The following is a 25,368-nucleotide window of genomic DNA, read 5'->3' as shown; positions in this document are numbered from 1 at the left end:
TTTATCTCAAAATATAAAATTTAGAACTTCACAACAAAATTCAAGAGACACCTTATAATGGTACATCTATCAATAATTAATTCTTTTCATATCTTTAACAAATATAATGATCCTTATGAAAAATAAATTTTAAATTTTATGTTAAAAGAAAATGGTGATGTTGAATTTGACGTTTTTAACATAAATATAGGTATACTGAATGTTGCATAGCCTAAAAATAGATACAAAAGAAAGTGCCTCTTATATTTGTTGCATTGTATACTTATTTATTATTAATTTGATCTTGTGATTTTTCATAATTGTGATTTAGGTAAATTAAAAATCATTAATTTTCATGACTAAGATTATTGTTGGGATTTATTTTGGCCGAATTGTCCTCCAGCCTTTCGGACCCACTCCAGTGTCTGTTTGGTGCGTGACCTGCATCTCCAACCCAGTTCACATGGCCCAACCAACTGTGTCTAACCCCTGTCTCCTCAGGAGTGAATCCCAGCCATTCATTTTAGGGATCACGTCTGAGCCGTCCATCTTGAGTTATATATATAGTGTTGTCCCTCATTATACAGAAGCATAGATGTGCCACTGCTGAAATCGCTCTCTCTGAAATTTCGTCTCCCTCTAGCAAGTCTCTCTTCTTCAGTTGCCTTGTATTCGAAGTTGGTCCTTTCTGGCAGATTTACCATAGAATGGAGAGGTGATTCTTCTGTGTGCCTTCGGGAGTGTTAGGTGAGGATTTCAACGGTTCGATTCTCCTTAAATCAAATTGTTTCTAATAGAGTGTTAGGGTTTGTTGCTTTGATGTTGTAGACTAGGTTTTCGGTGAGGGTCCGTTAGCCGTCAACCGTTGCATTACTGTTTTTGGTTGCTTTTCATCTATAAGAGTATACCTTGTAAAATCTGAGCTACAATAGTTTGTGCCTTTGCGTTCCTACTGTGTTCTTGGGTCTTTTCGATTCTAATAGAAGTTCTATTTAGTTTCTTTAATCTTGTTTTAGATTTACTTTTTAGGTACGGATTCAAATGGATATAAATTTTAGATACACTAGAGAATTGTTCAATATACTCAAAGTTGCACAAAACTCAAAATTATTTCGGAGAATTAAGTAGTGGAGTATTTGGAGATTTTGCATTTGTGATCCATTATTCGCAGAGTGGCATCTAAACAAAAGGATATGTTACTTTTTCAATTGTCTCTTATTCGTGCGTTTTCATTTCTCCTTTGATATACTTATTGTATTGTTATTCATTCAACTTTTAGCTACTATTGGACTGGATCTATGTTTTTGATAGTCAAGATTTTTCTTATATACTCGAGGTCGGACAAAAAATAAAAATTAATTTGAAGAATTGACTAGTCTAGATTCGATTCATTATTGATATTGCCATTCATTTACTTTTTAGGTATGACTTAACTGCATCTCACTTTTCGATACACTCGAGATTTTTTCAATATAGTTGAGGTTGGAAAAAATTCAAAACTAATTCCGGAGAATTAAGTAGTTGAGAATTTCAAGATTTTATGTTTTAGATCGTTTTAGATCCATGATTTACAGAGTGACTTTTAAACACAATGTTATGTTTCTTTTTTAATCTATTCTTATACATGCATTTTCCTTTTTGCTTTGTAAATTGTTGGTATTGTTATTCATTCAATTCTTCACTACGATTCGACTAGGTCCAGATTTTTCATGTAATCAAGACTTTTTCTGATATACTGGAGGTTGGTTAAAACCTCAAAATTATTTCGGAGAATTGAGATTGCGAGAATTAAAAGTATTGTTGATATTGCTACTCATTTAGTTTTTAGGTATGATTAAGTTGGATCGAAGTTTTTGATGAGGTCAAGATATTTTCAATATACTCAAGGTTCGACGAAAATCAAAGTTATTTCGTATAATTAAGTAGTCAAGAAATTGGAGTTTTCACATTTTAGATTAATTATTTGGAGAGTGGAATTTAAAAATAAAGTTATGTTTCTATTATCATATATTCTTATACATGCATTTCCGTTTCTGTTTTGAGACATTGTTGTTATTGTTATTCAATCAATTTTCAGCTACGATTCAACTGGATATAAGTTTTTGATATACTCAAGATTTTTTTCAATATACTTGAGGTTGGACAAAAACTCCAAACTAATTTGGAGAATTGTTTAATTGAGAACTCGATAAATTGTTGATATTACTATTTATTCTGTTTTTAGGTACGATTCAACTGGATCTAAGTTTTCGATACACTCGAGAATTGTTCAATATATTCAAAGTTGGACAATAACTCAAAATTATTTTGGAATATTAAGAAGTCGAGAATTTGGAGATTACGCATTTGTGATCCATTATTCGCAGAATGGCATCTGAACACAAGGTTATGTTGTTTTTTCAATCTATTCTTATTGATGCGTTTTCATTTCTCATTTGATATACTAATGGTATTGTTATTCATTCAGCTTTTAGCTACTATTGGACCGGATTTATGTTTTTTATATATTCAAGATTTTTTTTATATACTTGAGGTCGGACAAAAACTAAAAATTAATTTGGAGAATTGACTAGTCTAGATTAGATTCATTGTTGATATTTCCATTCATTTACTTTTTAGGTACGACTTAAGTGCATCTCACTTTTCGATACACTCGAGATTTTTTCAATGTACTTGAGGTTGGACAAAACTAAAAATTAATTCCGGAGAATTAAGAAGTTGATAATTTAAAGATTCTATGTTTTAGATCGTCTTAGATCCATTATTTGTAGAGTGACATCTAAAAAAAAGTCTATGTTTCTTTTTCAATATATTCTTAAACATGCATTTTCCTTTTTGCTTTGTACATAGTTGGTATTGTTCTTAGTTCTATTCTTTGCTTACGATTAGACTAAATCTAAGTTTTTGATGTAATCAAGATATTTTTCTATATACTCGAGGTTGGATAAAACCTCAAAATTAATTTGAAGAATTGAGATGGCGAGAATTAAAAGTATTGTTGATATTGATATTCATTTAGTTTTTAGGTATGACTCATTGGATATAAGTTTTTGATGAGGTCAAGATATTTTCAATATACTCAAGGTTGGACAAAAATCAAAATTACTTTGGGTAATTAAGTAGTCGAGAAATTGGACATTTCAAATTTTAGATCCATTATTTGGAGAGTGGAATTTAAAAATAAAGTTTTATTTCTCTTACAATCGATTCTTATACATGCACTTTCGTTTATGGTTTGATACATTGGTTGTATTGTTATTCATTCAATTTTTAGTTACGATTCAACCGGATCTAAGTTTTTGATATAGTCAAGATATTTTTTGATATACTTGAAGTTGGACAAAAACTCCAAATTGATTTGCAGATTTCCGTAATCAACAATTCGATGCATTGTTGATATTACTATTCATTTAGTTTTTTGGTACGGTTCAATTGGATCTAAATTTTTGATACACTTGAGAATTATTCAATATACTCAAAGTGGGACAAAACTCAAAATTATTTCAAACAATTAAGTAGTTGAGAATTTTGAGATTATACATTTTTTATCCATTATACTCAGAGTGGCATCTAAACACAAGGTTATGTTGCTTTTTCAATCCATTCTTATTCATGCGTTTTCATTTCTCATTTGATATACTAATGGTATTGTTATTCATTAAACTTTTAGCTACTATTCGACTGGATTTATGTTTTTGATATACTCAAGATTTTTTCTTATATACTTGAGGTCGGACAAAAACTAAAAGTTAATTTGGAGAATTGACTAGTCTAGATTCGATTCATTGTTGACATTTCCATTCATAGAGTTTTTAGGTACGGCTTAACTGCATCTCACTTTTTGATACACTCGAGATTTTCTCAATATAGTTAAGGTTGGAAAAAACTTAGAACTAATTCCAGAGAATTAAGTAGTCGAGAATTTAAAGATTTTATATTTTAGATCGTTTTAGATCCATGATTTGCAGAGTGGCTTCTAAAAACAATGTTATGTTGCTTTTTCAATCTATTTTTAGACATGCATTTTCCTTTTTGCTTTGTATATTGTTGGTATTGTTATTCATTCAATTCTCCGCTACGATTCTACACGTACTAAGTTTTTTATGTAATCAATATTTTTTTCATATACTCGAGGTTGGATAAAACCTCAAAATTAAGTCAGAGAACTGAGATGGCGTGAATTCAAAGCATTGTTGATATTGTTATTCATTTAGTTTTTAGGTGTGATTCAGTTGGATCTAAGTTTTTGATGACGTCAAGATGCTTTCAACATACTAAGGTTGGACAAAAATAAAAATTATTTCAGATAATTAAGTAGTAGAAAAATTGGAGATTTCACATTTTAGATCCATTATTTGGAGAGTTGAATTTAAAAATAAAGTTATGTTTCTGTTACAATCTATTCTTATACACGCATTTTCGTTTCTGGTTTGATACATTGTTGGTATTGTTATTCATTCAATTTTTAGCTATGACTCAACCAGATCTAAGTTTTTGATATATTCAAGATTTTTTTCGATATACTTGAGGTTGGATAAAAACTCCAAACTAATTTGAGAAATTGCATAATTGAGAACTCGATACATTTTGTTGATATTACTATTAATTTTGTTTTTAGGTACGATTCAACCGGATTTAAGTTTTTGATACACTCGAGAATTGTTCAATATACTCAAAGTTGGAAAATAACTCAAAATTATTTCGGAGAATTAAGAAGTCGAGACTTGCAGATTACGCATTTGGGATTCATTATTCGCAGGGTGGCATCAAAACACAAGGTTATCTTGCTTTTTCAATCTATTCTAATTCATGCATTTTCATTTCTCCTTTGATATACTAATGGTATTGTTATTCATTTAACTTTTAGTTACTATTCGACCGGATTTATGTTTTTGATATACTCAAGATTTTTTTTTTATATACTTAGGTCGGACAAAAACTAAGATTTAATTTGGATAATTAACTAGTCTAGATTCGATTCATTATTGATATTGCCATTCATTTACTTTTTTGGTACGACTTAACTGCATCTAACTTTTTGACACACTCGAGATTTTTTCAATATACTTGAGGTTGGGAAAAACTCAAAACTAAATCCGGAGAATTAAGTAGTCGAGAATTTCAAGATTTTATGTTTCAGATCGTTTTAGATCCATGATTTACAAAGTGGCTTTTAAACACAATGTTATGTTTCTATTTCAATCTATTTTTATACATGCATTTTCCTTTTTGCTTTGTACATTGTTGGTATTATTATTAATTTAATTCTCCGCTATGATTCGACTAGAACTAAGTTTTTTATGTAATCAATATTTTTTTTCCATATACTCGAGGTTGGATAAAACTTCAAAATTAAGTCAGAGAACTGAGATGGCGTGAATTCAAAGCATTTTTTATATTGTTATTCATTTAGTTTTTAGGTGTGATTCAGTTGGATCTAAGTTTTTGATGAGGTCAAGATATTTTCAATTTACTCAAGGTTGGACAAAAATCAAAATTATTTCAGATAATTAAGTAGTAGAGAAATTTAAGATTTCACATTTTAGATGAATTATTTGGATAGTGGAATTTAAAAGTAAAGTTATGTTTCTATTATCATCTATTTTTATACATGCATTTTGGTGTCTGGTTTGATATATTGTTCGTATTGTTATTTATTCAATTTTCAGCTACGGTTCAACCAGATATAAGTTTTTGATATACTCAAGATTTTTTTTTCGATATACTTGAGGTCGGACAAAAAACTCCAAACTAATTTGGAGAATTGCGTAATTGAGAACTCGAAAAATTTTTAGTATTAATATTCATTCAATTTCTAGCTACGATTCAACCGGATCTAAGTTTTTGATATACTCAAGATTTTTTTTGATTTACTTGAGAGTTTTTACGATATACTTGAGGTTGGACAAAAACTCCAAAGTAATTTGAAGAATTGTGTAATTGAGAACTCGATACATTGTTGATATTACTATTCATTTTGTTTTTAGGTACGATTTCACCGGATTTAAGTTTTTGATACACTCGAGAATTGTTCAATATACTCAAAGTTGGACAATAACTCAAAATTATTTCGGAGAATTACGAAGTCGAGAACTTGGAGATTACACATTTGTGATTCATTTTTCGCATAGTGGCATCAAAACACAAGGTTATGTTGTTTTTTCAATCTATTCTAATTCATGCATTTTCATTTCTCCTTTGATATACTAATGGTATTGTTATTCATTTAACTTTTAGTTACTATTCGACCAGATTTATGTTTATGATATACTCAAGATTTTTTTTTATATACTTGAGGTCGGACAAAAACTAAAAATTGATTTGGATTGACTAGTCTAGATTTGATTCATTGTTGATATTGCAAATCATTTACTTTTTAGGTATGACTTAATTGCATCTCACTTTTCGATACACTCGAGATTTTTTCAATGTACTTGAGGTTGGACAAAACTAAAAACTAATTCCGAAGAATTAAGTTGTTGAGAATTTAAAGATTTTATGTTTTAGATCTTCTTAGGTCCATTATTTGCAGAGTGGTATCTAAACACAAGTCTATGTTTCTTTTTCAATCTATTCTTATACATGCATTTTCCTTTTAGCTTTGTACATTGTTGGTATTGTTATTCATGTAATTCTTCACTACGATTCCAGTAGATCTAAGTTTTTGAAGTAATCAAGATTATTTTTGATATACTCGAGGTTGGAAAAACTCAAAACTAATTATGGAGAATTAAGTAGTCGAGAATTTCAAGATTTTATGTTTTAGATCCATGATTTATAGAGTGGCTTTTAAACACAATGTTATGTTTCTTTTTCAATCTATTCTTATACATGCATTTTACTTTTTGCTTTGTAAATTGTTGGTATTGTTATTCATTCAATTATCCGCTATGATTCGACTAGAACTAAGTTTTTTATGTAATCAATATTTTTTTCCATATAGTCGAGGTTGGATAAAACCTCAAAATTAAGTCAGAGAACTGAGATGGCGTGAATTCAAACCATTGTTGATATTGTTATTCATTTAGTTTTTAGGTATGATTTAGTTGGATCTAAGTTTTTTATGAGGTCAAGATATTTTCAATATACTCAAGGTTGGACAAAAATCAATATTATTTTGGATAATTAAGTAGTCAAGAGATTGGAGATTTCACATTTTCGATCAATTATTTGGAGAGTTGAGTTTTTTAAAAAAAGGTTATGTTTCCTTTAAAATCTATTCTTATACATGCATTTTCATTTCTGCTTTGATACATTGTTGGTATTGTTATTCATTCAATTTCTAGCTTCAATTCAACCGGATATAAGCTTTTTATATACTCAAGATTTTTTTCGATATACTTGAGGTTGGACAAAAAATCCAAATTAATTTGGAGAACTGCGTAATTTAGAACTCGATACATTGTTGATATTACTATTCATTTGGTTTTTAGGTACGATTCAACTGGATCTAAATTTTTGATACACTCGAGAATTTTTCAATATACTCAAAGTTAGACAAAACTCAAAATTATTTCGGAGAATTAAGTACTTGAGAATTTGGAGATTACACATTTGTGATCCATTATTCGCGGAGTGACATCTTAACAAAAGGTTATGTTGCTTTTTCAATCTATTCACATTATTGTGTTTTCATTTCTCCTTTGATATTCTTATGGTATTGTTATTCATTCCACTTTTAGCTACTATTCGACCGGATCATTGTTTTTGATATACTCAAGATATTTTTTACATACTCAAGGTCAAACATAAACTAAAAATTATTTCATAGAATTGACTAGTCTAGATTCGATTCGTTGTTGATATTTCCATTCATTTACTTTTTAGGTACGACTCAACTGCATCTCACTTTTCGATACACTTGAGATATTTTCAATATATTTGAGTTTGGAAAACGATCAAAACTAATTCCAGAGAATTAAGTAGTCGAGATATTCAATCTATTTTTATATGGATTCTTGTTACTCATTTGATTGATTTTTGATATTGTAATTCATTCAGTTTTAGGCTATGATTCAACTGGATCTAAGGTTTTTATGTACTTAAGGTCGGACTATAATTCAAAATTATTTTATCTCTTTCTTGGCAAAATGATTTTATCATATGCTTCTTAAATCCTTAATTAAGTAGTCGATAATTCAATGATTTCATATTTATATATATTATTTGGAGCGTTAAATAAAAACTCAAGATGATGTTTCATTTTCAATATATATATATTTTTTATATGTTTTCCTTTTCTCTTTTGATGTTGTTATGCATTAACTGTTATTTGATTAGATCTAGCCTTTATATATATACATATCTATATACATTAAAGTTTAATTAATTACACCCCAAGTTTGACTAAAACTTAAACTAATTTGCCAAATTTAAAAACCAAAATTGGTGAAGATGGAAAAACCTTTATAGTAAAGGTTACATGAATTGTTGTTCTCATTACTATAATATTTTGGGAGGAGAATAATTAGGTACATTAAAAATAAAGCCAATGCCTATTTATAGGCATAGTCTAAAATGGATAAAAATGAATAATAAGATAAACAAATAAATATTCCAAGCCGTAAATGTCAACTTGAGTTTGTGTAAGAGAGAACAAAACTGAGCGACATAATGTGTGTGTCACCCCGGCCCGCAAGCCCCGCAAAGCCGGGCTTGCCCGGATCATAGACTAGCCCACAAGTCAACACGAGTTCTTCTAGCAGAGTTCTGTCCTTACTCATGTGCACTGTGAGAGACTTTTCAGGGGGTCACACATCCTTAAATTACTCTAAGATAAGCACGCTTAACTCTAGAGTTCTTTCAGTAGGGCTTCTAAAAAGAAATATGCACATTATTGACATGAGTAGTATATTCAACCAATTTATTTACTATTCAATCTTTGATGGCCTGACACTGGCTCATCTACGGGAGTTGGGCTAGCACCGGCCCAACTTTGGGGGTATTACATCCTCCCGCACTTAAGAATGAAACGTCCATGTTGTACCCCAATGATCTATCAACTACTAGGCCTCTATAGGGATACTATGGTCATGTATCTTGACTGCGATGATGTCAGTATTCCTATGGAGATTATTTCAGCGACGAATTCTGACGGACGCGATCCTTTAGCACTATAGGGTCTCGATTGCATCACGATGTCATTGTTATCATATAGAGGTGGAGACTATTCCACATCTCTTTATTGGTTCGGCGGTTGCCTAGCGAGTGTTGGAGCATTTTACGGAGCTTTTCAGGCTATCTTTGCCGAAAACACATGCACTGCATCTATTTGTGTCCTCATAGAGGCTTTCTTTGGCATATTCTCAGAGTATTAGAGCTTATGTTCCGTTGTTGATACTATAGTTCATTTGGATTGCTCGGAACAATGCGAAGCACAGGGGGCTTCGCGTGTCTTCTTGCGGATTCATTCACACTTGCATACTTTTTGCCGTGCTAGGATTCTTCAACGTCGACATTGGGAAGGCAATATTCATATAACTGATGGGCTTGGATTTTGATATCCCGCTCTGATTCCTTGGCCTCCAATTATGGTGCGTTGGGAGGCACCGTCTCCGGGATGGTTTAAGCTTAACACAAATGGTTCTTCGCTTGGCAATCTGGAGCGGCAGGTATTATCCGAGATTCGGAAAGAGTAGTACTCATAGTGTTTCAGACTCTGATTCTGTAGGCGACGAACACTTTGGCAGAGCTGACGATTATTCAAACTGGAGTTTGGATAGCGATTGATCAAGGACTGATAGCACTATGGATTGAGACAGATTCGACAACATGCATCTCTTTGATCTCCTCCGAGACAAGTGACTGAACTCTCTAGCGATGCCTTATGTGTATTCGATTGTGGCTTAGGGATGCGACTTTGCGGATACCTTATATATATATATATAGGGGAACTATGTCGCGGATGCCTTAGCGACTTTAGCAGTTTCTCTTCCAATTTCACAGACACTTCTCCCGAAAGATATCCCTTCATCGACTAGAGGCCTCTTTTGAGCGGATGCAAACGGTCTCCCAACTTCCCGTTTCAGGTAGCAGGTTTCACCTACTTATTTGTCTTTGGGACACTTATGCTTAGACTTAATAGGCTTGTTAGTGTTGATGCCTTAGGCATACCTAGGCTTGTCTGGTATGCATGCTTGGCTTGGACTTTATAGCTTGTATCAGCAGAACTACATATGACTTGATCCCATTCGGGTAAGTAGGCAGCCCAATTTGGTCGCAACCTTTGCTATAAAAAAAAAATAATTGCTAGGCCTCTCCACAGTCAGGCTAAAAATTTTTGTCTGTCGCAGGTCAACTCTGATATCAACTGTGACACCCCGGGTTGCAAGCCCCGCAAATCCGGGTGTGCCAGGATCATAGATTGGTCCCACAGGTCAACACGAGTCATTCTAGCACAATTTTGTCCTTAGTAACACGCACCGTAGGAGATTTCATAGTGGTCACCCATCGTCAATACCGCTACGGAAAAGGAATGTGCCCATTTCTTACATGAGTAGTCTATTCAATCAATTTAATTAATATTCAATTTCGAATGGACTCAAGCCGGCTCATCCACGGGAGTTGGCCTAGCACCGATCCAACTCCGGAGGTATGAAAAACATCTGCAGTTCGATTGTTTGAATATACAGGGCCTAACTTAACATGTCCATAAGTATTATGATGATTAACAAGATGCCAATCAATCTCGATTTATTTGGTGGGCTCGTGAAAAATATCATTGTAAAAAATAAGGATAGCACTTCTATTGTCGCAATACAAAGGAATAAGAGATGAATGCGATACTTTAAGGTCATCAAGTAATCAATAAAACCACAGGAGCTCAAAAGTAGCGATCAGCAAGGGCACAATATTCGAATTTAGTACTGGAATGAGAGCCAACTATTTGTTTCTTTCTACGCCAGAAGACAAAATAATCGCCAATAAAGAAGCAAAAACCAGTGATGGGGCGACGATCCGCAGGATCACTTGCCCAATCAGCATCAGAGTAACCAGATAAAGTTAAAAGAGACTGATTTGAGAAGTTTAATCTATGCAATAGTGTTCCCTTAAGACAACGAAGAATACGCAGAACTGCAGAGTAACGAGTAGTGCGAGGTGCATACATGAATTGATTAGCAGATGGACAACGTAAACAATATTAGAATGAGCGACTGTCAAGTAAATCAATATGCCAATAACTTGGCGATAAAGAGAAGGCTCTTCAAGAAGAGTCCCATCCATTGATGTAAGACAACATCCAACATCGAGAGGTGTCATATCTATCTTGCAATTAGTGAGACCGACTTGGCTTGAGACATGTAATATACATTAGAACCATCCAAAAACTCAAGACCCAAGAAATACCGAAGATGGAAAAGACTTTTCATAGAAAAATGCTTACAAAGGTAGTTATGTAAATCAAATATGCTAGAATGATCATTCCCAATGAGGATCATATCATCAACATAGAGAAGTAACACAATGATACCACAAATACTTCGTTGAACAAAAAACGACAGAGTTATGTGAACTAGAAGTGATGCCAAACTGAAGAAGAGCTGAACTTAACTTGGAAAACCAAGAACTAAGAGTCTGTATTAAGCCATAAAGAGCACGTCACAATTTGCAGACTTTAGAAGAAGGTAAAGAACCAACAGGAAATGCCATATAAAAATTCTCAAAGAGATCAACATGGAGAAGGTCATTCTTGACGTCTAACTGAAAAAGAGATCACTTACGAACAACTGAAATTACAATTAAACAACAAACATAGGTAAGACGTGCCACTAGAGCAAAGGTTTCCTTGTACTTAATGTCATGTCCCTATTATTAGCCTTTCACAACTAAACGAGCCTTGTAACACTCAAATGACACATCAAACTTAGTTTTAATATTGAAAATCCATTTGCAGCCAATAGGCTAATCAACAAAGACTTATGAATTAGTCTTCTCTAAAGTTTGCAATTGTTGAGACATTGTTTGTCGCCACAATGGATCATAATTTTCTTCATGAAATGAACTAGGCTAATGTAGAGTTAACATAGTAGAAAATAATAATAATCACACAAATGACTAGGTAGATGACTTACTTGATGTGGTCGATGAGATATGACATGAATGAAGGTGAACCAAAAAGAGATAAGATATGGAATTTAGACATGATAGAAAGTATTACACTATCTCAAAATGTAAATGATGATAGATACACAACCATTTAGAGATTAGATCCTAAAGCCTATAACCTTTGTGCACTATCCCATAAACGAGAAGACAATATAAACATGCAGGAGGTTCTAATTTGAAACGCTCATCCAAAGGAATAAGGATAAAATCAACACCATTGAGTGGACGGAGGATACCATATTTCAGGTAATTTTGATGTGTTTCAAACAATATATCCATATAAAGTGGGAGTAATCATCTATAAATATGACATAATAAGGACACTTACTTATATAGGGATCAAGAGAAGGACTCAAAATATCAAAATGAACTAAAGAAAATGGTTTACTTGCGATCAACACATTTCTGGAAAGGATAAGGCTGATTAATTTTCCAAACGATAGTGTAAATAGTCAAATGACTCAAAACTAGTAGAACTCAAATGACTTTTACTAAATAGAGACTGAATTTTAGATGAAGATGCATGACATAGACAAACGGGCCACTAGAGACTAGGGGAAGGAAGGATAGTAAGGGGAGTGTTAGTAGAAACAGCAGAAAAATTATAGAGAGCAATTTTTAAAGATTGTACCAAAAATCGATGACCCACTCGTAGACCTGTCTCAAGAATTTGACTCGTACATTGATCCTGAACCTGCACACCTGAAGAGGAGAAAGTAACAATAAGTCTCTACCCAATTAATTGGTCAACTGATACATGATTTAATGTCAAGTAGAGAATGCAGTAAGTATCAGAAAGATGTATAAATTGTAAAGATATACATCTCGAATGTGTGATAATCATGTGGCTCCCATTAGTAGTTTGTATAGGTGATGAAGATGACACATGGTATGCACCAGTCAAGAGACCAAGTGTAGGTGTCATATGTTTGCAACAACCAAAATCAAAGGACTACATGAAATGGCCATGACATGAGAGAAACTGGAAGCAAGAACTTGATGCGTATGATTCATGATATTTTAAAGGGTTGCAGATGCAGGGTGATAAGAAGACCGAATATTTCACGCATTCCAGAGCGGTCTAACATGATAATTCTGAATTTCATGACCTTGACGATGACAGTATTAATACTAAACCGATATAATACAATGATGACTCCAAATCTGAGCATATTCTTAGCTTGACGAAACTGTGTATTACTTGAATTTCTATATAAAAACCATCACAATGACTCATTAATAGCTTGACGAAACTGTGTATTACTTGAATTTCTATATAAAAATCATCACAATGACTCATTAATGGCATACATTAATGATCTATATCGCTTGGCATGATCCAGAATTCGTTGTTGAGATTATTAACGATTTTTGCCCTTTTTAAGCGGTAGTCTGGTGCCAAAAAAGCTAAGGCAGACGCCACAAGCGACAGCCACCTCCGCTCACAAGCGCCCAGAATACTTCCTGAAAAATACTAAGGCATGAGAGGCAAGCGGCAGCCTTCACCGCCCGCAAGCGATAGCCTCTCCCGCTTGCAAGCAACAGCCAAGACGCCCACCGCTGCAGAGTATCACCAGATTCTAACTAAGTGTTCCAACTGCAGCGGTACAACCATTTCATTTCCAACCAGCACAAGCGAGCCTAGCTGTGCTGATGCCCTCCAGCTCTCCGGCAAGCAAGGAAGATCTGAGCACTTACAGTTCAATGCAATCAAAGCGAACGCCCTGGGAGTTATGGCCAGCAACTGTTTCAACAGAATAACTACCAGTAACCGCCTAACTACCCAGCGGTTGGACCGCCCAGCAACCGATTGCAACCGCCCCATTCCACCTGCTATAAATAGCGCCAGATATCTTTACGAAAAGAGATCGATACTTCGATTAAAAATACTCTTAGCAATTACTTTTCGTAAGCAAGTCGTCTTCCTGTCTTCGAGAGCTCCAACCCTGTCAGGGAATTCTCCACAGGAATGGCCAAGGGAGTAGGGGTTTCCCTTCTCCCTTGGCCAAGTCTTTACAGCTTTCTTAGATTAGATTACTGTTTTCCTTTACATCTTTATAGCTCTAGTCTTTTCCTGCTTTCATAGTAGATAATGAAATATCATTCAGGTCTTCATCCTCATTTCTTCCAACTTTTTACACACTTGTATAAAGTTTGAATTTAGAGAATTTCATTTTACTGGTTTAGAGCAAGAGAAGAATTGATTATTTGAGCCTTGTTATGCGCCAAAAGCAGTTTCAAGGTAGTTCAATGTAGTTAAGTGCGCGGGAGCCTTGTCGACCTGCTTAACTACTGTTTTGAATTCAATTTTGATTAAAAAGAGGTAATAGAAGGGTAAAACCACTAATGAGGCAGATATTGGGAAAATTAACGGGGCATAGGTGGTGATCTATTAGGTCACAGAGATTCCTAGTGACAGTAGGGTTTCTTTCTTATAATGTCTCGATTCTGGGTGTCATTGAAGTCTTGTTGTGAATCCCTTAAGGTCAAATTCCAGTGTTATGAATTCTTTACATTCAGTTTATATAATTACATTACCCCCTTCTCTCCGCGTCCGTAAAATACATATATTTTCGATAACACACTTACATCGCTCGCTCACTACATCCAGGGAAATCTATCCATTTAGTAACGCACAGTTCAGACACAACATATCTCATTCACTCTTTGTCGCTCATATATATATACATATAATGTGCCGCTCGCTCATGTCCCGTTCACTCACTAACCACCATCAATCCATGTCCCATTCATCTGGTCCCCATTTCCGCTCATGTCCCAATCATCTAGTTACCGCTGGCACTTCATCTTCTGCCCTCGCTTCGTTCACTTTCGCTCACTTCATTTTTACCGCTTTAATTACTGCTTTCTATAGTCTAGCTTTTGGGTCCGCTGCAAGCGGATCCCTTCTTGCATTTTTTCGTCCCCTTTTCAAGATTTTCACCGTTGAAATTCATGACTTAAAATCCTTGTGTTCGACCTGGAAACTCACCAGTAAAAAGAGTATAAATAATTGTGATAACTACTCAGGGTCTACAACCACGACAATTACTATATCTGATCGCTTTTCTATAAACTTCCACTCACTGATTTTCGAATATAAATTTCCTGTGGATTTGTACAAGATTAAATAATACAAAAAATTCGGTTATCATACAACAACCGGTAGATTACATAAACATGACAGAAAAATCCAAAAAATAAAACTGTCACAAAAATCAAATCCAATGACAGCTTGATGTAGAGGAGGACGAGATGAGGCGGCAAACAAAAGATGGCAGCGATTGATGTCGGGTTGGCTCTCACGCACCGGTCAAAGTTCTGGTAGCATGAGAGTTGACCGGCGCATGTGACCTACATGCGCCGCTAATCAGCGAGATTTTTCTGGAGAAGGGTCTCCGGACGACGAGGAACACAATGGTGCCAGAGGTGAGAGTCGGTGATGGCCGGAAGTTGCCAAACATAATTTTGATCTATTGGCTCTGATATGATGTAAAAATTTGAGAGGAAAATAATTAATTGCATAAATAATAAAACAAACATTTATTTATAGGCATAGCACAATATGGATATAAATAAAAAATAAAATAAAACAATAAATGTTCCAATGATTATATATAAATCTAACGTTTGTAAAATATATTCTATGTATGCAGTTTTCTTATAGGCAATTTTGAAAACAGAAGAAGATAGGAATTCCCGTTCCTTTCCAATTTCTACAAAAACTGTAAGTATTTATTTTGTTTGGTATATTTGAGTGTATTTGTTTTGTGTTTGATGTATTTTTAAGGTTAGATATAAGGAAGTGCATTGAATATAAAATACTATTTTATATTGAATTATTGATTTTTTTAAATAGATATAATGTATTTTATAATTTGTGTAAATATATTTATACATGGTATTTTTATAATATTAATTAGAAAGTGTGTCAAAATATTTTGGGTTCAGTGAAAAAATTCGTTATTTTTCTTTGCAATTTCTTAAAATATGGTCGAATATGTAGTTGTTTTCGATGACTGGTTCATTTTTCATATATGCTTTCTTTTTTCTCAATCAGAAACTATCATTTTATAAAATAATTAATTATTAGATGGTGATGATAAAAAGTCATTGTTAAGAGATGACTTATGTAATAATTATAGTTGAAGTTATTGTACTAAATTAATAATTTGTGGCGTATATATTTGTGTTTTGAAGTTTTTTTTTTTTTTTTTTTGCTATTTTAAAAATATTAACAAATTTTGAAAATTTTAAATAATTATTAGATTATAAATTTTAATTTAAAATTAGATTCGATGATGATGTTTTCTTGAGGAAAACTTATTTAATATCCAAAAATTTAATCGGAAAAGAAAAAAAAAACACATTGCTCTCTTGATTTCAATCATTACATATAATAAAGATCGCTATTTTTTGGCTTTCTCTTGACTTGGCAACCACTTCCAGCATTAAAGCATATGTTCATCGTTTATAAAACAATGACAATTTTTTTTGTATTCATTTTGGTGATATATATGTCTGGAAAGATTAGCTTTATGTTTGATTTCTTTGCGCCTACAAGATTTATTCCAGTTTTTGACCATTTGTCCAGAGTGATCATAACCGAAGTTTAGAGTTTCATTTTCATGAACTGTGGGTTTTGGTAAGTTATAAGGATGATGATGTTCAAAACATAAAAACTGCTTTAATTGCATTAGATTAGAGGACATAGGGTACGAGCATTTTGTTGAATTAGTTTTGTAGTATCAAAATTGAAAAAAGAAAAAAAAAATAAATAAAAAGGTGTGCCCTAATAAACATTAAAAAAAGAAAGAAAAAAGAATTCTATGTGGAATTTTTATATTTTGCAGAAAGAAATTAGTTTGAGTATTTCTGCAAATTGTTTAGATATATTCATAAAATTTTGTTAAAATAGCAAAGTATAAATTTATTTATTCATTTATATTCATGAAATTTAATTTATTTATTTGGTAGATGAACTTTAGGGTGTGTTTACTTGTGATTTGGTTGTATTTTGATGTTTCGGATCTAGATAGTATCGAGGTTAAAATAGTTTTAAAATCGAATTCAAAGCTACAAGTAAAATAGGATTTTTATATACTTGATTTATTTTTTTGGGAAAAAATTAATTTGGGTCCCAATATAACCAAAATTGATAATTTTGGTCCCAATATAAAAAAACTCATCAATTTTGGTCTCAATATAATCAAAATTTATCAATTTTGGTCCCAATATAAAAAACTCATCAATTTTAGTCCCATTATAAACAATTTTAATCAATTTTGGTCCCACCATTAAAAAACTAACGAAAATTGCTAATGTAGACATGACGGAGGTGACGTGGCAATTGACCTGGAAAGTACACGGCCATGTACAATTATACACGGTCATGTTGTTACATGGCCATGTATATTTCAGTGTATAATTATACATGGTCATGTTGTTACACGGCCATGTACAATTATACACGGCCATGTACAATTATACACGGCCATGTACATTTCTATTTTAGTTTAAAATTTTATTTTTTTGTTATATTTTTTTTTAAAAAAAAAATATTTTGAATTTAAAATAGTTGATATAGTTAAAATGGACAAAATCAATAGTAATTATAATATAATTAAAATTTATTAATTTGATTCAAATGTAAAAATTTATAAGATATATTCTTTCGAAATGTTTTGTCTAAAATTTTATTATTCATAAAAAAAATTTTCTCTTACAATCCTCCAATTACATAACTATTTTTAAATTTTGTATATTATAGTAGTATTAAAAATTAATTTATTATTTCAATACATTAATTGATGTTTGTAAAAGAATTTGTTTTGTTAAATAATAGAATATTAGACAAAATCTTTCAAAAGAACGCACTCCATAAATACTTATATTTGAACTACAATTGATATATTTTAAATATATTATGATTATTATTGATTTTTTTTCCATTTTAACTATATCAACTATTCTAAATTCAAATATTAAAAATTAAAAAATATAACAAAAAATTAAAATTTTAGACCGAAAGCGAAAGGTACCCGGCCGTGTAGAATTATACATGGCCATGTAAAAACATGGTCATGTATAAGGTCATGTAACAACATGGCCGTGTAAAATTGTACATGGCCGTGTAACAACATGACCATGTATAATTATACACTGAAATATACATAGTCATGTAACAACATGACCGTGTATAATTGTACACCGTGTAACAACATGGCCATGTATAATTATACACTGAAATATGTATGTCCATGTAACAACATGGCCGTGTATAATTGTACATGGCCGTGTACTTTCCAGGTTCACTGCCACGTCACCTCCGTCGTGTCCACGTCAGCAATTTCCGTTAGTTTTTTAACGGTATGACCAAAATTGATTAAAATTATTTATAATTGGACCAAAATTTATTAAAATTGTTTATAATTGGACCAAAATTGATTGAAATTGTTTATATTGGGAGTAAAATTGATGAGTTTTTTATATTGGGACCAAAATTGATCAATTTTGGTTATATTGAGACCAAAATTGATGAGTTTTTTATATTGAGACCAAAATTGATGAATTTTTTTATATTGGAACCAAAATTGATAAATTTTAGTTATATTGGGACCAAAATTGATTTTTTCCCTTATTTCTTTCTCTTTCCCGGTCATATGATTTATCTTTTTTTTTTTTTTTTTTTTTTTCTTTTAAATGTCTGGCACAATTTGAATTAAACTAAGACTTTATTTTAGTTTATTTTATTTTTCGGACTCTTATGTTTATTAAATCAAGAATCTAGAATTGATTGAATATTAGAATATTTCAAACTACATGCATATAATCTTGGAGAGTCAAATAATATTATTTGACTTGAGGTGAATATTTTTCAATCTATTTTTATGATTCCTTTTTATTTTTCGTTTGATAGATTGTGTCATCATTGTTATTCAATTAGTTTTTTCTATGCTTAACAAAGAACTCAAATCAACGAGATTGTGGAAATAAAGCAAATATTTTATGGATTGTTAATGTCATTTTTATAACTCGATATTTTAAAATATTCTATTTCTGCAGGATTCTTGAGACAAGTTTGAAGGCAGAAAAAGACACAACAAATTATTATTATTTGATGAGATTTCAATTTCTACAGAATGGTAACATTTTCTATTTTATTTAATTTTTAAATATTTATTTGTATTTACAATTTCTTAAAATAATATTGCTTTTGATGGGTTTAAGGTAGCTATTGTAATGGGCTAAGTCTAATTATTTAAAAAGATGATTGAACATCAAATATATCTAGATTTGAATATTTGTATTCAATTTAAATTTTGTAGCCTGTTAATATAGTATTGTAAAAAAGAATACATTGTATTTTTAAGTAGGATGTTATTTTAAAAGAAAATGCAAATATTTGTCTTTTAGTAATATATTGTGAAAATTTGTCAAATTATTTTAGATATTTATTATTTGCCTCACTTAGTTTTATTGGACAAAGATTAAATATTTTTATTTATTATCAATGTCATAGTTTTTATATATGACATCAGATAACTTATTAGGTCTATTAGATATATGTTTGGTATACATTAAAGTTAAAATATTCCTATGTCGAATATTCTATTTGTCGTTTGTGAAGAATTTGAGTTGACCTTCCATTTATGTGCTTTGTAAGTATAAAATTAATTTTTTTTTTTGTTCCAAATTCTAATGCAAATATACATTGATATCATTTTTTTTTGTTATTTATAAAGTTAATGCACATTTTGCCTATATTGCATGTTGGTTTTTTTTTTGTTCTTTCCTTGTTTTGCAATCATGGGTTATAAAACTAAATGTCAAAACCATTATTTCTACAAAAACAAAATGGAATGTCAGCCTAGTTAGTCTTACAAAAATTATATGTTATAATTTATTTATTACTAAATAGAATACCCAACACAACTACTCCCATGAAAATAATAATTTTTTTTTATCCCACTACTTTTTAAATTCTGTACTGATTATAATCAAAATATGCATTGAGAATATTCCAATTGAGTTCAAATTAGCTAAAGAAATGATACATTTGAACCAACAACAAAATCATGAACTCAGAATCAACAATGGGAATGTACGACAGAGTTATTGTGGTTAGAGACGAGAGAAGGGATTCTCGGTCGAGGCACGAGGGGAATGGCAGAGCCATCGTACTAAGAGATGAGAGAAGGGAATTGGTGTCTCCTGCACTGAGGATTAGAGTTCTTCTGTACGAGATAACACCGAAGATGCTGGAGATTACTTTTGGTGCATTGAAAGGGTTAGTGCAGCCGAGATATGGTTGAGAGAAAAATCTCTATTGAACTGATGAGCATGGGGCTGCTCGACAAGGATGAAGTGGCACAGGTACCGTTTCTCGAGTTGGTTGATCCTGTGAGAGATGTGCTGCTGCTGGAGGCGGCACCTATACTGACTGAAGAAACACAAAACTAGATATCTGCATTGATCAAGCATATATTTGGAAGTGGTAATGTTTTAATATTTGCCTTTTTTTTCTTTTTCATTTGCTTATCAGTAAAAACTTCAAAGGGAGGAAAAATGTAACATTATGATTTCTCCAACATGGTTGTAGATTAAGAAATGGAGAGCCGTCATGTTCTTGACATGACATGATGGGATGACCAACCTGAAACAGGAGATGAACTTCCCACTACAACTGGATTTTATGATAAGGTTCCAATAATTTTGTTAGTTCTCATTTGTTATTGAATGCCTCCTGTGAACAATATCTTCACTAAATATGCAGTTTTAATCTTTTATTCGATACTGAAATTGAACTTCCATGAGCTGCAGGTCGATGAAGAGCTCCAAGCAGCTCAAAATGAAGGACACACAGGCGAAAACCATGGCCGGTCATATATGGGTAGCCGAGGAGTGATTTGCACGGCCTTCACGCCAAACAGCTTAAAACCCGACCCATTTTCTAAGGGTACATTCATTCCCCCAAGAGAACTCTTGTCTGCAACAATTGGTGTCGTCACCCCAAACAGTCGAAAACCCAACCCATTTTCCACAGGCCCCTTCATACCCCCATAAGCATCAGTAGCTACGTCCGTACCAAAGAGTTTGAAACTCGGGCAATTTTCCAGAGGTGTCTCAACACCATTGTTTCCCGAAACAGTAGTAGATGCCGTCACACCAAATAGTTTAAAACTCGAGACACTCTCTGTAGCTGCCCCGACACCTGCAAGAGGATAATTTCCGAATAGTTTAAAATTCGGAGCCTTCATGCCCACTCTAGCATTGTCCATTCTTTGGTTTTCACAATTCCCATTGCTAGTCGCTGCACAGCCGCCCTTCTTATAGGCCCCGTCGATCATGCAAATTTTCTTATCGCCGCACCAACCAGGATAATTCTGACAGCCCTTCCGATAGGCCCTCCAATTCGGTGGATACTTTTACCAAAGGTTCAATAATTTATGTTGTGGATGAGCTGTCTGGCGATGAAGACTTCGCTCTCACAAAGAGCCGAAAAGTGAAAAATGACGAAAGAGTTGACACTGCAGAGGACAGCGCGCCTGTGGATGCTTCAGGGCAGCGCAGAATGGGAACTCCAAAACGGAAGGCTGCAGTGAACTCTCCTCAAAGGAAGACGAAGTGGAGGAGGCTGTCGGAAATCTGTGAAGTCGAAGAACACAGATTGGAGCAGGAGAGTGCAGTCTCAAAGGCACAGCGTTAGAAAGCTCCACAGACTAGCAGAAACAGTGGTAATGGAGATGACATGCCCTGTTGGCTTAAAGGGATGATTTAAGCTCATGACAGGGGCCAAAGCGAAGAAGATGACGCCAAAACGATTTGACATCTCCAAGTTTCTAGAAGAATCCATTCTTGGACTACCATCTGGGACAATGCATACCACCGAAGCTGAAAACTACTGCACTTCCGAAGAAGTTCAGTTTTGAGGACAATGTCGTTCCACTGACAGACGAGGAGCAGAGAAAAGCTGAGTTGATGAAGGAGGTGGACAATTTGATTGATGAGTTAACTGTGGTATGGAAGAAATGGAAACAATTACCTGCCATGAGGTAAGTCAATTAGTTTCAATGGAGAATAATTGATTCAACACGGATTGAGGATCAATTCAGCATTATTATTATGAAGAAAGCAATATGATAACTAACACGGCCTGCAGGCTGTTTATGTGCAAGAGGAGGGGAGGACGAAGACTCTCAGCAGCGTAGATGTGCTCGAGGGCTTCATGAATTTACATTAGAAGACGATCAAGGACTGTATTGTATTTGCTGTCAACATGTGGCGATTCATCCAAAAAACTAAAATTAGAAAATCATCCAAGTGTTGGTAACATCAAAATTGTTCCTTTTAATTTATCTATTCTCCCTAATTCTGCACTACTATTTTATCCGAAAGTAGGTCAGTTTAATTTTAGGTTGATTTAAAATTTGTGCAGCTACCCCTATTTATATGACTAGCGGCTCTATTTGGAGCATCAAGGTTGGTGTACGAGAATATATGTACTAACACCAGCGAGAAGGATTTAAGTTCCTCTGGAAGGACTTGGCAGGAAGTACTGATATTGCCGAGTTAAAGAACTCAAATCTACCAGGTACTGGAAAGACATGTCTGACAATAGTATTCCTTGATACGTATCTAAAGATGTTTCCAAACTATCTGTCGATAAACATCGTGCCAGCCAACATACTTTGTACTTGGAAAGCAGAGATCAGAATGTGGAGGCTATCCGCATGGTGAAAATATATTCGTGGAAGAGAGGGGGAGGCCTTTTGGGGATTAGCTACAATCGTTTCGAGAAATTAACGGTGCAGAGGCACGTGGATGAAGCAAATGTAGGCGAGGAGGGGCAGACGACAGTTTCTGAATAGAAGTTAGAAGTTCTGAGGTCGACACTTCTTGAGATGCCTGAACTAGTGATTCTTGATGAAGGCCATACTCCTCGTAACAACAGGAGTAAGATTTGGACATCCCTGGTTCAGCTCAAGAGAGAAAAGCACGTCATATTTTCCGGGACACTGTTCCAAAACAACTTCAAAGAGCTGTTCAACACCCTGAAGATCGTAAGGCTGTGCAGTGCAGATGCTCAAAGTCTTCATGTCACCGTTTGTGCATGTGCACAAGGGAACTGTCCTGCAAAAGAAACTAATCGACAGGTTGGAAGAGGAAGGTTAAGAGTGAATTTAGATTTTCTTTGGTATCTATACATCCTTACCTCACCCAAAAATACAAGTCGCAAGTGCCAACCAATCCAAGTCATATGCAAGCAGTCGAGGCGTCAAAGCTCATTCCTGGCGAAGGGTCAAAATAAAATTGATCCTCAAGTTTGTCCACCTCAGTATGATGCTGAATGAAAATTCATCTTCAGCCAGTATATTCTGCCCTTGGATCGGATGAAAGAGGATCTGACCGCGACCTATCAGACAATGTCTTCTGCTCTTCTTCAAACTAGAAGGATATATCAAAGCAGCAGATGCCGGAGATTGAGGACAGGATTCTGGAAGATATGATCCAGCACACGAAGACAAAGATATACTTTAAAAGGTCATCCACCAGCCGAAGAAAGCTGACTTGATCCAGTCCTTGGGCATCAGAGGTTGAGAATATTCCCGGGAGTATGTATAAAGTTACATGTTGAGTTAAAGCTTTTTCGAGGAAACAAATTGATGAGTTGATTGATCATTTTTGTTTGGGAATTGTTTGGTTGATTTGTTGTAAGAAACAAAATGTATTGATTGTGCAGTTTTTTAAGAAGTTGGGAACTATATTTTTTCCCTCTTATCATTTGGTAATTTTCGCTTGTTCTATGGCAAAAACAAAATATAATTGATTGTCATTCCTATAGGTTTCCACTGATTTTCAAATGCAGAAATATATAAAATAGGATGTGATTTGTGTAGACTAATGACGAATTTTGTGAATTTTTAATTTCTCTTTTTTTGAACGATTGTTAATTTAAAATTGCTCTAAGTTTGCACTAAATATGTTTGATTGGATAGACTAAGTTATAAGGTTTTAAGAATGTTCTCTTAATATTTTGATAGTGATTTTTTGTCAGTCTACTTTGTTGTCCTTCTATTATATAAGTGTGTTATATATAATAAAATTTTAAAATAATTATCTTTTAGTTTTCTCTTGTTAAATTTTTTTGTACAAACGATACTTTCGTTATTAGTGATTTAGAAAAGACAATGTATTGCTAATGGAAAAAGAGATGATGCATCCATTAAGCAGACATGATGAATTGAGTAAAAGAGAATTTTATGAATTGAGTAAAAGAAAATTTTAGTGAAATAGGAATCCCTAAAGAAATATTTCCTATGTATTTAGTTTGTGATTTGTGTTTTTTTATAGTTTTTTTTTTTTTTTTTTGTGTGTGAATAATAATTTGAAGGTGATTATTTGTAAAACTAAAATACTCTTACAAAATTTCGTGAAAGTTTAATTGTTAAAAATAAAAATAATAAACAGAGATTTAGAAATTAATTAGTCTACATTACAATGAGGCAAACATGGTTAAAAAATTTAAAAATCAATTAGTTTTCATAATGCTTGACTATATTATTTCTTTACGTCCCATTCAATATGTTTGAGTCAAATATGTGTATCAATTTCAGTTCCCCTTACCAACATAATAATGCACACAAAAGAATTTTCAAAAGAAAAAGAAAAAAGAAAACTCTCTAATTCCAAAATTCCTACTGAAAACACAATATCGTTTAAAATTCAGATTTAAGATTACTTAAATCCAAATAACAACAGTGCATCATTTCTAATTTCAATGTTCCAAAAATCAATCCAATCAAACGGGTTGTTTTTTGTTGTAAACATTCTTTAACTTATCTAACTCACAAAGAAACTAATCAAAACCTGACTTTGAGTTAGGTGTCAGAGTTCTCAGAGAAAGTAACTTATGCATCAAATATTTCATGTGCAAACAGGAAATTTAATTTTCACACCACTACATTAATCGTAACTGAGAATTTCAAACAACTAGTCCAATCAAGGCGGTTCATCCTTTTGAATACTCTTTGACTTATCCAACAAAAATAATTAAATCATACCTTAATTTTTGTTAGAAATCAGAACTTGGAACTAACTTATCCATTGAATTTTTTACATACACCGAAAAATCCGTGCAAGATGTCAGGGAAAAAATGGTCAACAATGAGATTTTTTATTTGTTACTATTGTTTAAAGAAAAATAATAAAAAGTAACTATAATACAAATAAAAAGTCCAAAAAAAGAAAAGTTTAAGTATTTAATAACTATATATTTTTTTT

The 25,368-nt window shown here is 33.0% G+C and overlaps 1 protein-coding gene across 10 annotated transcripts in view; it reads left to right on the top strand.

Moving 5' to 3' along the window:
• Nucleotides 1–584: 584 nt before the first annotated feature.
• The window catches only part of LOC127241033 (putative late blight resistance protein homolog R1A-10), a 53,480-nt gene continuing 28,696 nt past the window's right edge, over nt 585–25,368 (top strand). For 6 of the 10 annotated variants that reach the window (XR_007836433.1, XR_007836429.1, XR_007836430.1 and 3 more), the window contains exons 1-6: nt 585–726; nt 2,204–2,364; nt 4,598–4,757; nt 5,967–6,127; nt 15,741–15,811; nt 19,150–19,229. The gene's annotated coding sequence lies outside the window, so the exon portion shown is untranslated. Of the gene's footprint in view, nt 727–2,203; nt 2,365–3,542; nt 3,561–4,597; nt 4,758–5,966; nt 6,128–7,412; nt 7,573–15,318; nt 15,514–15,740; nt 15,812–19,149; nt 19,230–20,197; nt 20,582–20,686; nt 20,788–20,907; nt 22,414–22,522; nt 23,925–25,368 lie in introns of those variants that run through there. The other 4 variants (XM_051259911.1, XR_007836432.1, XM_051259913.1 and 1 more) reach the window with 4 other exon arrangements.

The sequence above is a fragment of the Andrographis paniculata genome, unplaced genomic scaffold, assembly GCF_009805555.1.
Source record: "Andrographis paniculata isolate CXL003 unplaced genomic scaffold, ASM980555v1 Contig80END, whole genome shotgun sequence".
Taxonomy (NCBI): Eukaryota; Viridiplantae; Streptophyta; class Magnoliopsida; order Lamiales; family Acanthaceae; genus Andrographis; species Andrographis paniculata.
Note: the sequence above shows the minus strand (reverse complement) of the source record. Positions and strands in the feature narration are given on the sequence as shown.